The following is an 18069-nucleotide window of genomic DNA, read 5'->3' on the forward strand; positions in this document are numbered from 1 at the left end:
TCTGGTCTTCTATATCACTAATTCTCTCTTCAGCCTCATTTATCCTAGAAGTTAGAACCTCCATTTTTTATTGCAACTCATTAATAGCCTTTTTGATTTCGACTTGGTTAGATTTTAGTTCTTTTATTTCTCCATAAAGGGTTTCTCTAATAACTTCCATGCTTTTTGCAAGCCCAGCTAGTATCTTTAAAATCATCATTCTGAACTGTATTTCCTACATTTTACTAATGTCTGTATTGATTAGGTCCCTGGCAGTCATTACTGCCTCTTGTTCTTTTTTTTGCATTGATGTTTTCCATCTTGTCATTTTTTCCAGATGAGAATAGATGAATGAGAGAACAAAATCCTAACAGGGTAACAAAGTTCCCAGAAAATATCCACTAAACAAATCAGAAATGACCTGAAACTGGGGAGAAAGAAAGGGAAAGAAAGAAAAAAGAAAAAAAAAAGAAAAAGATAAAAACAAACAAAAGAAAACACCACAAAAATAAGAGAATATGATCAAATATGATTAGGCTGGTGCATAGATCAGTGCCACACACTAGATTTTGGGTGTATTTTGGTCTGTTAGACGAAAGTGCCTCCCAAAATTTTAAAGAAGGAAAAACTTATATATGTACAAAAATAAGGGTTAATATGATGAAGGGATGGAATATGATACTAAATATGAATATTATAAAAGATTTTATAAAGGGAATTGATAAGATAAGAAGTTGGTTGAAAAAAAGAAAGAAGAGGATTTAAAAAAAAAAGGAGAGAATGTGTTCAGGCAGGAGACTAGAACAAAGACATACACTGGAGATTTAGGGTATATTTTGATCTGTTAGAAGAAACTGTATCTCAAAATTTTAAAGATAGAACAACATATATATATATATATATATATATATACCAAAAGAACAGGTAACTACTATGAAGGGATAGAATATGACTCTAAAAATGAAAAATAAAAAATATTTTTTAAAAAGGAATTGATAAGATTTGGTTGAAAAAGGGAAAAAGGTAAATTTAAAAAAAGGCAAAAAAAAGAGTTAAAAAATTAACTTTGAAAGACTAAAGAATCAATGGAAAAAAGACATGAGTTTTATGTGCAGTATTCCCCTAGCGCTGGAGTTCTGCCATTCTCATTGATTGGTAAACTTGGTCTTGGCTGGCTGTTCCTACTGATCTTCTGTGTGAGGGGCCTGTTGCCATGGTTCCCAAACATCTTTGCCCGAGGAGGAATTGCCTCGCTCCTGCTGGGTCCGGGCTAAGTATCTGCTTGGGTTTGCTCTCAGGAGCTTTTGTTCCCTGCAAGTTTTTGGTACAGCTTTGGAGGACAAGAGGGAAAATGGCAGCGTCCCAATCTCCACCCCCACTCCTTAGTTAGCCCCCAGAAAAAAGCAGTCAGTCACTCCCGTCTCCTTGGTCTCTGGCTCCACTCCATGCTCACCCGTCCTGCGACCCAGCACCTCCATCTCCGTCACCTGACCCTGCCTGGAGTCCCCAAACCCAGCAGATCCCCGAGGTGCGCTCCCACACCGCTCCTCCCTGGGGAGGAAGGGGAATCTCACCGGATCTGCTGCTTGTTGGGTCCCTGCTGGATGAGCAGTGGCCCGACTCTGCCACGGATCATGGTTTAGGGCAACCCCAAGCTGAGAGCCTGCGCCTCGGCTCCGTCTCTGTAGCCAGCTTCTCTGCTCCGATACCTGGGAGCTCTGGCTCACTCAGGCACCCCTGGTCTTTCTGTGACCCCAAGGGTCCTGAGACCACACGGTCCTGCGAGGGTTCCACCCTCCGCTTAGCCCCTGGAGTGACGTCCCTCAGTGGAGCCGACTTCTATAAGTTCTGATTTTGTGCTCCGCGGCTCTATCACTTGCCGGTAGAGGCTGACGGAGGCCCTCTACCCTGCTGTATCATCCCGAATATCGCCTCGGATTCACTTCTATGCACGTCCTACCTTCCAGAAGGTGGTTGCTTTTCTGTTTAGAGAGTTGTTGCTATTCTTTTCTTTGATCTCCTGTTGAGTGTATAGATGTTCAGAATGGTTTGATCCCTATCCAGCTGAATTTGTGGGACCAGACCAAATTTAGGTCTCCTACTCCTCTGCCATATTGCTCCTCTTCTCAATCCTGTTTTCAAACACTAATTGGCACCTGCTTATCTTCTTTGATGAGGTGTCTGTTAAGATATTTGGCTATTTTTTAGTTTACTTTCTTACTTTTTTGAGATTTAAGAGTTATTTTTATATTTTTGATACATCTTTTATCAGACATCTGTTTTGCAAATATTTTCTCCTAGTCTATGGTTTCCTTTTACTTCTCTTAGCAATGTCTTTTCCAGGGCAGAAGTTTTAAATTTTAATAGTTTCTAACCTATCAATAATTTATTTCATCCATCTTGATTTTAAAGTTGCATTTAAAAGCTCCTCACTAAAAGCAAATTTACTTAGATTTCTTCTGTTTCCTTCTAATATATTTTTAATTAAAAAAAACGAAAAAAACAATTTTTTTAAATTTTTATTTATTTTTTATTATTATGTTCAATTAGCCAGCATATAGTACATCATTAGTTTTTGATGCAGTGTTCAATGATTCACTTAGGCTTATTATCCATTATTCATTTTTAGTTAATTTTTAGGAAAAATTTAATGTCTTCATGTTCTTTTTTTTTTCTTTGTTTTGTTTTTAATTAGATGTCGGGTTGTTCCAGCACCATTTGTTGAAAAAGCTGTCTACTGACTTGTTTTTACGCATTTGTCAAATATCAATTGACTATTTGTGTGGGTCTTTCTGTGGGCTCTCAGTTCTCTTCCATCAATCTATGTGTCTATACTTTTATAAAACAGTATGCTATCTTGATTACTGTAGCTTTATAGTAAGTCTTACATTTGGATAGTGCAAATCCTACAACTTGATCCTCTTTCAGCAATGTGTTCACTAGTCTAAGTTCTTTGCCTTTTGCTATAAATGTTAGAATCATTTTGTCAATATCTACAAAATGTCTTGCTGGAATTTTGATTTATATTGCACTGAATCTATAGATTAATTTAAAAGAATTTACATCTTAATAATATGAATCTTCTGATCCATAAAGACAGAGTATCTCTCCATTTATCTGGATCGTTTTTGATTTCTGCCATCAAGGTTTTGTAGTTTGCCACCTATTGATCCTGTACGCATTTTGTTATATTTATATCTAAGTGTTTCATTATTTTTAGTGCTTTTGTAAATGGTAAATGGAAAATTTCAAATTCTAATTGTTCATCAGTGGGATATAAGAAAGCAATTAAATGTATATTAACTCTGTATCCTGTGGCCTTGATGCTCATCCAGGAATTTTTGTTTCTGATTCTTTGGGAATTTTTATATAGATGATCATGAAATTTAAAAATAGAGACCATTGTATTTCTTCCTTTATAAGGAAGCTTTTATTTCCTTTTTCTGTTTTACTGCCCTATCAAAAAGTCTACCATAATTTTGAATAGGAATGGTGAGAGATTGCATCCTTTGCCTTGTTTCCAGTCTTAAAGGGAAGGCTTTTTATTTTCTCAGCATTAAGTTTGATGTTATTGTGGGCTCTTTATAGACGTTCTTTATCAAGTTGTGGAAGTTCCCTTCTGTTCCTACTTTGCTGAGAAATTTTATCATAAATTGGTGTGGATTTTGTCAAAGGCTTTTTCTGTATCTATTGACACAATTATATGATTTTTCTTCATTAACTTGTTGTGAAGAATCAGTAATTGATTTTTGAAAGTTGAACCAGCTTTGTATACCTGGAATAAATCCCACTTGGTCATGGTATATAATTCTTTTTATACATTGTTGCATTCAATTTGCTGTTTTGTTGTGGATTTTTGCATCAGAGTTTATGAGAGATATTACTCTGTAGTTTTCCTTTATTTTAATGTCTAATGGTATGGTATGGTTGTATGATGGTATGATGGCATTGGTATGATAGTAGTAATGGCCTCATGGAGTGGATTGTGTTCATTCTGATTCTGTATTCTGGGAGAGATAGTAATGAATGGGTATTGTTTCTTCCGAAATATTTGGTAGAATTCACCCAGGAAATCACTGGGTCTTGTTTCTTTTTAAATGTTATTAATTATTGATTAAGTTTCTTAAATAGGTATAGGTCTATTCAGATGACCTATTTCTTTTTTCATGAGTTTTGGTGGTTTGTGTAATCCATGTGATTGGTCCATTTCATCTAAATTAGTAAATTTGTGGGCATAAATTATTCATAGTGTACCTTTTAATCCTTGTATTGACTATGGGATCAGTAGTGTGTCTCCTCTTTATTTTTGATGTTGGTAATTTGTGTTTTCTCTAAGTTAGTCTTGGTTAACTTGTCTAAAAGTTTACCAATTTTATTATCTTTTCAAAGAACTAGCTTTTAGTTTCATAGATATTTTACATTACTTTTCTGATTTCAACTTATTGATTTCTATTCTAATTATTATTACTATTTTTTTCTGATTGAGTTAAACTTAACTTGTTATTTTTTTCCGTAGCTCCTTAAAATAGAAGCTTAGATTATTGATATTAAATCTTTCTTCTTTATTTTTTGTAACAATTTATTGAGATACAATCACATGCTATACAATCTGACCAATGTACAATTCAATATTTTTTAGCATATTCACAGAGTTGTGTGACCAGTGCCACAATTGATTTTAGAACATTTTAATCACCTCAAAAAGAAACCCCATGTCCTTTAGCAATCTTCCACCAAAATCCTCATGCTCTCCAACCCTAAGAAACCACTAATATTCTGTCTCTACATTTGCCTATTCTGGCCACTTTATATAAAAGGAGTCTTATAATATGTATGTAGTCCTTTGTGACTGATTTCTTTTACTGAGCATAATGTTTTCAAGATTCATTTATGTTGCAGCATGGGTCAATACTTCATTACTTTTATGGCCAAATAATATCCTATTTTGTATATATACACTTTATTTATTCATTCATCAGTTGACATTTCAGTTTTGGCTATTATGAACAATGGTTCTATGAACTTTGTGTCTGAGTTTTTGGTTAGATATATATGTTCCTTTCTCTTGAGTGTGTATCTAGGAGTTGTACTGATGGGTTATATGATAACTCTATGGTTTGCTTTTTGAAGAGCAAGATTAAATGGAATTTTTTGTTTCACTTTTTGAGGAGTTAGGTTAAATGGAATTCTATGTTTCACTTTTAGAGGAGCTGATACACTGTTTTTCAAAGTGGCTACACCATTTTACATTATCACCAATAGTGTATGAGTATTCTTTCTACATCCATTTCTTATATCCTTGCCAAAACTTTTATCTGACTGATTCTAGCCATCCTAATGAGTGTGAAGTGGTATTTCATTTTGATTTTGATTTCCATTTTCCTGATGACTAATGAGGTAAATCGTCTTTAATATGTTATTAGCCATTTTATGTATCTTCCTTGGAGTAATGTCTTTTTAATCCAATAGTGCTTTGTTAATTGGGTGTGTCTTTTTTTATTATTCTGTTGCAATAATATTTTACATACTCTCTATATAAGTTCCTTATCAAATGTATGACTTACACACATTTTCTTCCATTTTGTGGGTGGTTGTCTTTTCACTTTCTTAATAGTATCCTTTGCAACACAATTTATAGATTTTGTGGGGGGTTTTTTTGTGGTCATATCTAAGAAACCATTGCCTAATCCAAGGTCATGAAGATTAATGTCTATATTTTTCTAAGAGTTTTATAGTTTTAGTTCTCACATTTGGGTCTTTGATCCATTTGGAGTTTGTTTTTGTGTATAGTGTGAGGTAGGGGTCTAGCTTCATTGATTTGTGTGAAATTTGTTGAAAGGACTGTTCTTTTCTCATTGAATTATTTTGGAATCCTTACTGAAAGTCAACTGATGATAATGTGAAGATTTATTTATCGACTCTCAGTTATATTCCATTGAACTGTATGTCTACCCTCATGCCAGTACCACATTGTCTTGGCTAATGTTGCTTTATAATAAGTTTTGAAAGTGAGAAGTGTAAGTCCTTTAATTCTTTGGCTTTTCTAGTTCTTTGAGCTTCCACAGACTTTAAAGATCAATTTGTCAATTTCTCCAAAGAAGCCAGATGGGATTCTTACTGGGATTGTGTTGAATTTGTATATAAATTTGGGGAGTGTTGCCATCTTAATAATATAAAGTCTTTAGGTACATATGCATGGAATATGTTACCATTTAGATTTTCTTTAATCCTTTCCACAGTGCTCTGTAGTTTTCAGAGTATAAGGTTTGAACTTACTTTGTTAAATTTAATTCTAAACGTTTTTATTTTTTGATGCTATTATAAACGAAATTATTTTCTTAATTTCATTTCAGATTGCTCATTGCTAGTATTTAAAAATATAATTGATTTTTGTACATTAATCTTATATCCTACATTTCTGAACTTGTTACAATAGCATTTTAGTGGATTCCTTAAGACTTTTATATACAATATCATGCCATCTGTAAATAGAGATAATTATCTCTCCTCACCCTTCTGCCCCCAACCCCAGTTTGGATGCCTTTTATTTCACTTTTTTACCTGACTAGAACCTTTACTATAATGTTAAATGGAGGTGATGAGATTATATCTTGCATTGTTTTTATTATTTTTCTATGTTTATTAAGGTGATCATGTGATCTTTGGTTCTCATTGGACTTTTGGTTTTTATTCATAGACCATGCTTTGTTATTTATTTATTTATTTAGTTTTATAACATACACCATATGTTATGTGGTACATAACAATGAGTGATATGACTTCACTCATATGTGAAATCTAAAAACCAAACAAATGAACAAATAAACAAAAAGCAGAATGACACATGTAAATACAGAGAAGAAAACGATGGTTGTCAGAGGAGAGGGAGGTGAGGGAGAGGGCAAAATGGGTGAAGGCAAGTGGGACATACAGGCTTCCTGTCATGGAATGAATTAGTCACAGGAATAAAAGACAGCATAAGGAATATAGTAAATGATATTGTAATAGCATTGTGTGGTGACATGGTAGCTACACTTACAATGAGCATAGCATAATGTATAGAGAAGTTGAATCACAATGTTGTACTCCTGAAACTAATGTAACATTGTGAATTAACTCTACTCAAATAAAAAAAAAATTAAAAAAAAGATATTTGGATATTAAACCAATCCTACATTCCTGCATAAATTCTACTTGGAATTATCCTAACTTGTTGAGTTACGTTTGCTAGTATTCTGTTTAGGGTTTTTATGTCTATATTCATAAGTGATATTCATCTATAGTTTTCTTTTATTGTTATTTCTTGTTTGGTTTTGGTATCAGTTTAATATTGGCTACAAGAAAGGAGTTGACTAGGGTTTGTTTCTTTCCTATTTCTGAAAGACTTTTTGAAAAATTTGTATTAATTCCTCTTTAAATATTTGGTAGACTCCAACAGAGCAGCCATCAGGACTGGGTTTTTTATTCTTGGTAGTTGTTATTATTATTTCAATCTCTTTATATACATTTATTCAAAACTTTTCTATTTTTTTCTTTAGTCAAATTTGATAGTTTATGTCTTTCTAGAAATATGTCCATTTTATCTGGTTTATCTAAATTATCGGCACACAATTTTTCAAAAAAAAATTCCTTCACAATCCTTTTTCATTTCTGTAAGGTCAATAGTAATGTCTCATTTCATTTTTGTTCCTATTTATTTGAGTATTTTTTTATTTTCATGATAAATCTAGTTAAGGATTTATCAATTTTGTTAAAATTAAAAAAACTTATTTTGCTCAGCATAAGATTTTTTTAATTTTTAACAAAATTAATAAATCTGGAGTGGTGGGGGGTGGGAGGGATGGGGTGGCTGGGTGATAGACATTTGGGAGGGTATGTGCTATGGTGAGCACTGTGAATTGTGTAAGACTGTTGAATCACAGACCTGTACCTGTGAAACAAATAATACATTATATGTAAAAAAAAAAAAAAAAGAAGAAGAAGAAGATAGCAGGAAGGGAAAAATGAAGGGGGGAAAATTGGAGGGGGAGAGGAACCATAAGAGACTATGGACTCTGAGAAATAAACTGAGGGTTCTAGAGGGGAAGGGGGTGGAGGGATGGGTTAGCCTGGTGATAGGTATTAAAGAGGGCACATATAAATGGAGCACTGGGTGTTATACAGAAACAATGAATCATGGAACATTACATCAAAAACTAATGATGTAACGTATGGTGATTAACATAACATAATAAAAAATTTAAAAAAAACAATGTTTTCTTCTATTAATTTTCTCTAATGCCTATTTTCTGTTTTGTCAAATTTTACCCTAAATTTAGTTTCTTTACTTTTGTTTGCTTTAGATTTAGTTTTCTTATTTTGCAGTGTTTTAAGAGTTAATTAATTTAAGAATTTTTTTCTTTTTGACTCAAGCAATTACAGCTATACATTTCCCTGTAAACACTGCATAACTGTTTTCCATTGTTGGTTGTGTTTTCATTTTAATTCATCTCAAAGCCCTTTTTATTTTCCCTTTGGATTTCTTCTTTGATCCATTTGTTATTTAGTAGTATCTTGTTTAATTTCCACACATTTGTGACTGTCCCAAGTTTCTTCCTATTATTGATTTATAATTTCATTCCACTGTTATCAGAGAACAAACTTTATATAATTTCTATGTTAAATTTATTGAAGTTTGTTTTATGGCCCAGTATATGATGTGTCCTAGACAGTGCTCCATGTGCACATGAGAAGAGTTTATATTCTGCAGTTGTTGGATGGAATGTTGATAGATGTGTGTTAGGTCCAGTTGGTTATATTATTGTTGAAGTCTACTTACATGCTGATTTTCTACCTACTTGTTCTGTACATTATTGAAACTGAGCTAATGAAATTCCGAACTATTATTGTTGAACTGTCCGCCATTCTGTCAGTTTTTGCTACATGAGTTTTGGTTCTCTGTTGTTCCATGTATATATGTTTAAAATTGATATATTTTCCTGATGGATTGGCCCTTTTATTATTATAAGATGTCCCTCATTTCTAGTAATATTTTTTACTTTACTATCTACTTTCTTTTATATTTGTGTACCCATTCTTTCTTTCTTGTGGTTACTATTTACATCGTTTATGTTTTTTCAATCCATTTACTTTCAATCTATGTGTCCTAGAATATAGTGTGTTCCTTGTAGATAGGATATAGTCAGCTTGGTTTTTATCTAGTCAGACAATTATTGCCTTTCAGTTAAATTATGTAATCCATTTACTTTTAATGCTACTAATAATATAATTGAATTTGCTTCTACCATTTTACTTTTTATTTTCTCATATATGTTTCATGGTTTTTGTTTCTCTATTCTTATTTACTGATGTTTTTGCATTATACAAATATAACACTTTCTTTTCTTTGATAATGTTTTCTATATATAATTTTTGATCTATTTCTTTAATGGTTGCTATATGGCTTACTAAACACACTATAACTTGTCAGAATATGTTTCAGATTCATAAAACAATTTCAATTATATATAAAATATTACTTGATCTTCTTAGTTTTGGAGGTATTATATATATATTATGTCTATATATTTGACAAACAAGATATTGCTATAGTTATAATTTTATGAGAATAAAGAACAAGCATGTATTTATAGCTTTTTGTTATATTTACTTTTTTTAAGATTCATTTATTTGTTTCAGAAAGAGAGAGAAAAAGAGTGAATGGGAGCAAGGAGGGGCAGAGGGAGAGAGAGAATCCTGAAGCAGACTCTCTGAGTGCAGAGCCAAACACAGAGCTTGATCCCAGGACCCTGAGATCATGACCTGAGTCAAAATCAAGAGTCAGCCCCTTAACTGATAGAGCCACCCAGGTGCCCCAATATTTGCTTTTTTTTTTATTTCATATTTCCTATTCTGTTCATTTGTCCTATGGTTTCAAGTTTCTGTCTAGATTCACCTTTTAGTTAAATACAATTTTGCTCCCATCCTCTTCCTTTGCAATGTTCTGGCAAATATATTACATTTTTACATGCTTTCGGCCCATCAGCATGATCACATACATATTATTTTATCCAATCATTTTTAAAAGTCAGTTAAAGGAATAAAATAAAATAAAATAAAATAAAATAAAATATGCATTTAAACTATATTTTATAATTACATAGTTAACTTTACCCTTGTTATATGTTTTTTCCTGTCAGTTCAAATTACTCCTTAGGGTCACTTGCTTTCAGTCTGAATAACTTCTTTTAGTATTTCTCATAAGATGTATTGCTACAATGAATCATGGAACACATCAAAAACTAATGTAATTTATGGTGACTAACATAACATAATTAAATTTAAAAAAAAAAGAAAAAAAATGACTGCTAGCAACAAATTTTTCTTTTTTTTAATCTGTGAAGCCTATTGAAGTCTCTATTGCTTTTATTTTTAGACAGCTTTACTGGATGTAGTATTCTTTTTTTTTTAATAATTTTTATTGTTATGTTAATCACCATACATTACATCATTAGTTTTTGATTTCATTCATTGTTTGTGCATAACACCCAGTGCTCCATGCAGAACGTGCCCTCTTTAATACCCATCACCAGGCTAACCCATCCCCCACCCTCCTCCCCTCTAGAACCCTCAGTTTGTTTTTCAGAGTCCATCGTCTCTCATGGTTCGTCTCCCCCTCCGACTTACTCCCCTTCATTCTTCCACTCCTGCTATCTTCTTCTTCTTCTTTCTATCTTAACATATGTTGCATTATTTGTTTCAGAAGAACAGATCTGTGATTCAACAGTCTTACACAATTCACAGCGCTCACCATAGCACATACCCTCTCCAATGTCTATCACCGAGCCCCCCCCTCCCTCCCACCCCCCACCGCTCCAGCAACCCTCAGTTTGTTTCCTGAGATTAAGAATTCCTCATATCAGTGAGGTCATATGATACACGTCTTTCTCCGATTGACTTAGTTCACTCAGCGTAACACCCTCCAGTTCCATCCACGTCATTGCAAATGGCAAGATCTCATTCCTTTTGATGGCTGCATAATATTCCATTGTGTATATATACCACTTCTTCTTTATCCTTTCCTTTTATCCTATTCTATCCTATTCTCTCTTCTGCCTCATTTATCCTAGCAGTTAGTGCTCCCATTTTTTATTGCACCTCGTTAATAGCCTTTTTGATTTCAACTTGGTTAGATTTTAGTTCTTTTATTTCTCCAGAAAGGGTTTCTTTAATAACTTCCACGCTTTTTTCAAGCCCAGCTAGTACCTTTAAAGTCATGATTCTGAACTCTAGGTCTGACATCGTACTAATGTCCGTATTGAGTAGGTCCCTGGCAGACGGTTCTATCTCTTGTTCTTTTTGCTGAGGTGATTTTTTTCATCTTGTCATTTTGTCCAGAGGAGAATAAATGAATGAGGGAACAAAATGCTAACAGGGTAACAACGTCCCCAGCAAATATACTCTATACAAATCAGAAAAGACCTGAAACCAGGTGAAAAGAAAGGGAAAGAAAGAAAAAAGAAAGAGAAAAAAAAAAAAGATAAAGATAAAAACAAAAACAGAACAATACAAAAAAAAAAACAGAATATGATCAAATATGATCAGGTAGTGCTTAGATCAGTGCCACACACTAGATTTTGGGCATATTTTGGTCTGTTAGAAAAAAGTGCCTCCTAAAATTTTAAAGGAAGAAAGACTTATATATGTACAAAATAAAGGTTGATACAATGAAGGGATGGACGATGACTATAAAGATGAAAATTATAAAAGATTTTATAAAAGGAACTGATAAGAAGTTGTTTGAAAAAAGAAAGAAGAAGATTTAAAAAAAAAAAAGAAAAAAAGGGAGAGAATGTGATCAGGCAGGAGACTAGAACAAAGTCATACACTAGTGATTTAGGGTATATTTTGATCTGTTAGAAGAAACTCTATCTCAAAATTTTACAAACAGAACAATGTATATATATATATATATATATATGCCAAAAATAAGGGTAACTACTATGAAGGGATAAAATATGACTCTAAAAATGAAAAATAAAAAGTGTTTTTTATAAAAAAGGGATTGATAAGATGTTGGTTGAAAAAGGGAAAAAGAAAAATTAAAAATAAACAGTTAAAAAAATTAACTTTGAAAAACTAATGAATCATGGTAAAAAAAAAAGCCATGAATTCTATGTGCAGTATTCCCCTAGCGCTTAGTTCTCCTGTTCTCCTTGATTGGTAAACTTGGTCTTGGCTTGCTGCTGGCTGTTCGTGTTGATCTTCTGGGGGAGGGGCCTGTTGCCCTGGTTCCCAAATGTCTTTGCCAGAGGCAGAATTGCCCCGCCCTTGTTGGTCTGGGCTAAGCAAGCTGCTCCGGTTTGCTCTCAGGAGACTTTGTTCCCTGCAAGCTCTCAGCTTGCCCAAAGCAAACAAAGCAAAGCCCTGCTTTGGAGGAGCAGGGTGAAAATGGTGGCCTCCCAATCTCCACCCAGAGGAGCTGAGAACTTGGGGCCCCGCTCCCCATTGAGCCCCCAGAGAAAAGCAGTCACTCCCGTCTCCCTGGTCTCTGGCCGCACTCCGTTCTCACCCGGCCTGTGACCGAGTGTTTTTATCTCTGGCACCCGACCCCATGTGGCGTCTCCAAACCCAGCAGATCCCTGCAGTGTGCTCCCGCGCCACTCCTCTATGGGGAGGAAGGGGTGTCTCCCCAGATCTGCCACTTGTTGGGCCCCTGCTGGAGGAGCAGTGGCCCGACTGGGCCGCAGATCACACTTTATGGCAACCCCGAGCTGAAAGCCCGCAACTCGGCTCCGTCTCTGCAGCCACCTTCCCCGCTCTGATACCTGGGAGCTCTGCTGCACTCAGGCATCTCCGGTCTTTCTGTGACCCCGAGGGTTCTGAGACCACACTGTCCCGCGACGGTTCCACCCCCCGCTTAGCCACTGGAGCGACGTTCCTCAGTGGAGCCAACTTCTAAAAGTTCCGATTTTGTGCTCCGCGGCTCTATCACTTGCCATAAGTGGCCGACGGAGGCCCCCTCCCCCACCGTCTATCCTCCCAAATATCACCTCGGATTCACTTCTCTGCACGTCCTACCTTCCAGTAAGTGGTCGCTTTTCTGTTCAGAGAGTTGTTGTTATTCTTCTCTTCGATCTCCTGTTGAGTTCGTAGGTATTCAGAATGGTTTGATCCCTATTCAGCTGAATTCCTGAGACCAGACGAAATCCAGGTCTCCTACTCCTCCGCCATCTTGCCTCCCTCCCAAGAACTGCTCTTTTTCTTAATGTTATTGAAAAATACGCCCATTGAAATTAGTACCATCCTTTAAGCTTTGAATACCTGGTCGTAATTGCCTGGTTTCTGCAATAAATGTTAGCAAATTCTTAAAAAAAAAATGTGGCAAGAGATTTCCATCTGATGGGAGTCATCATGTCCATGTGTTCATTCAAAAATCAACTAATAATGACTTTATCTGTGAAAGTTAAATGCAAAGTGTACTTTTATTAATAAATTATTTTCTTTCAAAACAGAAATACAAAGGAAACAGTAATTCTTAAGTTAGTTAGTTGCTCTTCCCTGATCTGTCACTGTGCCACATCTTTGAGAAGCAAAATGACTGGGCATGACCACAGCACAATGCTAGGTTCTTTCTCTAATTTTCCAACAAGTCTAGAATTAGAATATAGAAGACTTTGGAATTAACAAGTGGTATTTAGAATTTGACTTGCAAATGTATCTTACTTTAAGTATTAAATATATAGAAAATTTACATACATTTCAATATTAAACATTGAACAACTGTTTCAGAGACCAAGGATCTTGCTTGTGGGTTCTTATGACCATGTAAGGCTGCAGATAAATCTCTAATTATCCCTGACATTCTTGCTTTGTAAATTTTATTTTTGCTATTTCCAGATTTTCTACTGTAAAACACACCTGTACATATAAAGTTTTATATCTGTGTATTTGGTTGGAATGACTTTCTGTTTTGGCATGTAAGATGACAGAAATTTCTTTTGGGGCAGGGGAAGTACTGAAAAATTAAAAGAGATCATGAAGGAAAAACAAAACCAAAGTTCTTTTAGAGCTCTCTGACTCTTGGCATAGAGGAAAGATGAGTATAAACCCTGGCTTACCCTTTGATTGACATGATCTAGATTTCTGCCTATTGTCCTGGTAGTCCATTTAGTTTAGTGCCTTTCCACTGACTTCCCGTATTTACCCCCCTCAAAATAACTATATTTTAAAATTAAAGTATAACTTATACACAGGAAAGTCTAAAAACCTTAAATGTACAGTTTGCTATGCTTTTGTATATGTATACACCTGTTTAACTGCTGCCCAAATCAAGATACAGGAAACCTACAGACTATAGGTTTCCAGCTACTTACAGCCTTCTTGGACCCATTCCAGCTGATGCCTCCCCAAAGGAAATCAGTATTTCCTTTTTCTGATTTTGAACTTGATATAAATGGAATCATAACCAAGTGTCATTGTTAAAGTTACCCTAAAATAAGCTAGGAAGCATTGTTAAGTCTCCATTTTGTATTTTAAGCTTCTTTCATGGTTTTCTGTAGTCTGTATGAAATGTGTGCAGAAAAGACTTTTTGCTTTATGCAGGTTAGATCTCAAAGACAATCACACAGAATGCATCATTCTTTTCCATATCCCCTTCAGACACAAGGGTACTAGCAACTCCCTTCCAAGGTGCACATGCAGGGGACACATATTAAAACAAAATGCCCTTAGGCAGGCGCAGCTGGCCACATCTAATTCTTTTGGCTCTGGGGGCATGGGTGAGGAAGTATTCATTGCAGTTGTCCCTGATGGCCACTTGATGACTTCCCAGGTTGTTCCCATGGCCCCTGTCATAACTGATAAGATGCACAAAGCCACTAAGCTCACAGTAGGTGGTGTCAGTGGGAAGTGTGGGGAAATTACAACTTAGGTATACACTAAATGTGGTGGAAAAACTAAAAAGCTGAGCAATCCTGCTGTGGAGATGTATGATGATTAATCTGAGCAGTCTTGCTGTGAAGGTTTTGTCATTTATTATAAAGTGCATAACTACAACTATTTGTTGTTTGGTAACACATTTTTTCTTATCTTGTAATAAAGGTTTTCAGTAGTAATGAGCTCAAAAGAATGAGAGTGTGTTTTTGAAAAATTAAAAGCTAAATTTTCATTTTTCAAGAATGTTGATGATGAGCATATAACACACTAAATATGTGTCAACATTTACTATCAACCATGAGAGATCATAGTGTTATCACCAAGACATGAAAATCAAAACACAAAGATTAGCTGAACAGCTTCATCATCTACTTCAAAAATTAGTAATTATTTTAAGATGATGCCTGGAAAAAATTTAATATTTGTATCTAGAGAAGGTGTGTTTAAATATTACTGTAATGCAATATTGCCCTTTTTTTCCCCTAGATCAAATGAATATTTGTTGTAGCCAACCTCCAAAATGACCCCCAATTGTTCCTACTTCCTGGTATTCACACCCTTGTGTAGTTCCCTCTAAAGTTCCAGATTAAATTATACAAGACTGTGTTTTCCAACATGGATGGTCTACCTTTCTCTCTCATGTTCTTAGTTCTGCAAGGGAGCCAGGTGCCATGTCATAAGAACACTCAGACACCTTATCATTTTATGAAGAAGCTTTTCATCTTATGGTAAAAAATTGAAGTCTGACTATAGCCAGAAAAGAATGAATTCTAAGAGTAACCTTAATAATGCCTTGTAAAAGTCTCCAAGAATGTACACCAAGGTGATTCTCCACTTCATAAAGCAGCCCAGCTTCCTTCTCTATCTTTGACAGTGTGATTCTGGACTTAAGAAAAAAAAAATATATAGCAGAGCAGAAAAAAAGTGTGTCCTTACCCCACTGGACCATCTAAACCATTTCATCTGTAGTTCTAATTTAAAATCTTTTCCCTTAAATTAATTTTTGATGAAATGTTGAGATTGTTAATTTTGTATTTGCCAGTTGTAAAATACAGATGTCAAACAACATGTTTTGGTGAAGAGTATAGATAAGAAGAGGGAAGAGAAAGAATGATTATTTTAAACAAAAGCCTTTTAAATAACCAATACATTAAGACTAAAGGTGTTCACAGCTACAGCTAACCCCTTTATCCAACAAGAGACTTTGTGTCCAGTTCAGCCACTGAACACAACTTGGCACATTTCTGTCTCAGCCTGGATATTTCTGCCTTTTCCAATGAAAACAATCGATCTCTCAACAAGAGATATTTTTTTTTGTGGTTTTGATTTCTGCTTGATCATATCTTCTTACTCATTGCTCATATTTATCTATTGCTATGTAACAACACCAAAATCCAGGGAAATAAACAACAGCTATTAATTATTTTTCATGATTTTTTCAGTTGACTGGACTCTGATGCATGGTTCTCCTGCTCCATGTTTGGTATCACACTACTCCTCCATATGTTCTCTTCTTCCTCAGTAGCTTGGGGGATTATGGTGATCTCTGCATAAGTCAGACTTCTTCCTTGTCAGATCACTTGAAGAGCAAAAGCAGAGGCAACCAGGCCTCACCTCATTCTGTTCATCAAAGGAAGTCATGAGGCAAACCTAGATACAAGAGGAAAGTAGGGCATAGATTCCATTTCTTAATGAGTAAAGCAAGCATCCATATACAATGAAAAAGTGTTGCTGACACCATCTTTGGAGACTCTAACATATTCGTGGCTCCCCCCAACTCCCACCTTACTCCTCACCCAAACTTTCTGACTTTCCTCTGTGTTCTTGGGCTTTCAATTCCCACTCTTCCAATCAGTTAACAAACCTAACATCTCTGGTTTAAAATTTTCAGAGAAATAGTCAATCAGTAAATTATTATGGTCCTTAGATGGAATAAACTTCCAAAGAAAAGCACCTCACATGTCATTGATCAGTTTAGACAGATTATTCCTGAATTTGGTGTTGGTTTTTCAACCAATAAGATGTGGCTATCAAGGGCAAGAACAGGTGTTACAGTGAATGGCAGGCATGGACTGCTTTATCAAAACAGGGTTTGTAGGAGTGGTCTTTTCCCTCAGAAGAGTGCAGTGACTGTGAAGAATGCACATTTACCAGCAAGCTATCTCTTAACTAATGAGCCAAAATTAGGTATTGATTTTATAGTTACCTGGTTATTTAATTTTCTTTCTCTAAAATTGTCCCTTTGTTAATCTGAAGCCTCTCTGCCCATGGGGTGAGACAAAAGCAATCCATCATAGAAAAATCAAGACTGAGTTAGATTATTTATCAGCCTCTAGCATCCTGGGATGTTTTTTCTTAATTTCTCACATTCTAAACAATGTAAGCATGAGGATTTTCTGGAACATATAGGTCCCTTTAAAATACATTTGAGGGGTGCCTGGGTGGCTCAGTCGATAAGTGTCTGCCTTCGGCTCAGGTCATGATCCCAGGGTCCTGGGATTGAGCCCTACGACTGGCTCCCTGCTCAGAGGGAAGCCTGCTTCTCCTTCTCCCACTCCCCCTGTTTGTGTTCCTTCTCTCACTGTCTCTCTCTCTGTCAAATAAATAAATAAAATCTTAAAAAAATAAAATAAAATACATCTGAAATATGTAATTTACATAATGAAATAATCTTTCCACTGTAATATGCTACCCAAACTTCTTTCTCCCACACATTTCTTTTCATTGTAAACTTTAATTCTATTGTGTTGATTTATTTTCTTTCTTTCTTATGATAGAAAACTTAATAATAAATCTGTCCAAGTGTACCTGTGATGCAACTACCTCATATATAGACCTAGAAGTTCTTGCTGGTCTGATGCCCAGAAAGAATAATAGTATAAGACAGTAAAGAATAATAGAGAGAATCAATAGTTCTATCGGAAGCCTGGTACCTAAGAAGATTGAGATTTTGTTTCAAAGGACTTGAAATTCTTAGTATAGCTAGCCAATTCATCCTTTTTTCTTATCTTTCTTTTTCTTAACAAATGAGGATACAGTATATATGTTTCTAGTACACTCTGACATTGTATAATTTCAAACCATTGATCCTAAGCTGAAAACAAATGGAGGAAAAAGTTTTCATTCACCTCATTAATCATTTATTACAATTATCTATTTGAGGTTTTACTAAAT

Source organism: Zalophus californianus, chromosome 3 (assembly GCF_009762305.2).
Source record: "Zalophus californianus isolate mZalCal1 chromosome 3, mZalCal1.pri.v2, whole genome shotgun sequence".
NCBI lineage: Eukaryota > Metazoa > Chordata > Mammalia > Carnivora > Otariidae > Zalophus > Zalophus californianus.